Genomic DNA, 982 nt, shown 5'->3' on the forward strand with positions numbered 1-982 from the left:
TTTGAATAACTTCCAATCTGGAAAGACAACTCTGTTATTCTAGATAATCAGCAATTTACCAGCATATAATTCAAAATGAAGCAACTACCTTTTAATTGCATATTCAATTGACAGAGCCACATTATTTTGCTGCACTGTAAGAAACAGCTGTAACAGTGTATCATCTGAAAAGGTGGCTGCTGTCTTCCTCAGCAGTTCACTGCAGTCACTTGTGGGATTTTGCATATCTGTCAAATGCAATTAATCTATTGTCAATGAGTAAATGAGTTTGTTATACCTCGAAAATACACATGATCCTTGGGAGGATACTTTCTCTTGAAGAGTTGCTTGCCAAATTTCTCTTCAAACCTGGCAACTAACTCTTCTGGAGCTTTATTTGCAGCATCTTCAACATCCATTCCAGTATCAACCAGGTGTTTGATGGTTTGAGCATCAAGCATATCTGCTTTTGTAAACAGGACAATAACAGGAACTGTGCACAAAAAGGAAAGGTGAAATTCATGAGATTATCAATAGTTTACACACCTCTACCAGTCCCACACTCATCAAAGAAAGTTAACTCTGCTCTTGTAAATGGTCTGGCTTCATCATTAATTGGGATGCAGTACCTACACAGGGTGTATTCAGATGCACTTTAATGTCACAACTCAGTCACTCACCAAATCACATGCAGATGATCCTCAAGCCAGTTGTTGGTTGAACGTTTTTGCAGAAACTCCTTGACTTTATCCAGCTCAGATGTTCTGCCTGCTTCAAAGCCACGTGAGTCATGAAAGACAAATGCTGTATTGCTCTCAAATATCATTTCATTCTCAATATCGTGCTCCCCTCTCTGCCACACTTTCAGTAAAATGTAATAGGGAGTGTAGATCCACATTACCTGTGCAGTTGGATTGAGCTCAGACAAGTCAATCTTTTTCACATCAATAATGATAGATGATGATGTCTAGAGCATGGAATACCTCATGACCCTCCGGGTTGA

The sequence above is a fragment of the Laccaria bicolor genome, genomic scaffold, assembly GCF_000143565.1.
Source record: "Laccaria bicolor S238N-H82 LACBIscaffold_8 genomic scaffold, whole genome shotgun sequence".
Taxonomy (NCBI): Eukaryota; Fungi; Basidiomycota; class Agaricomycetes; order Agaricales; family Hydnangiaceae; genus Laccaria; species Laccaria bicolor.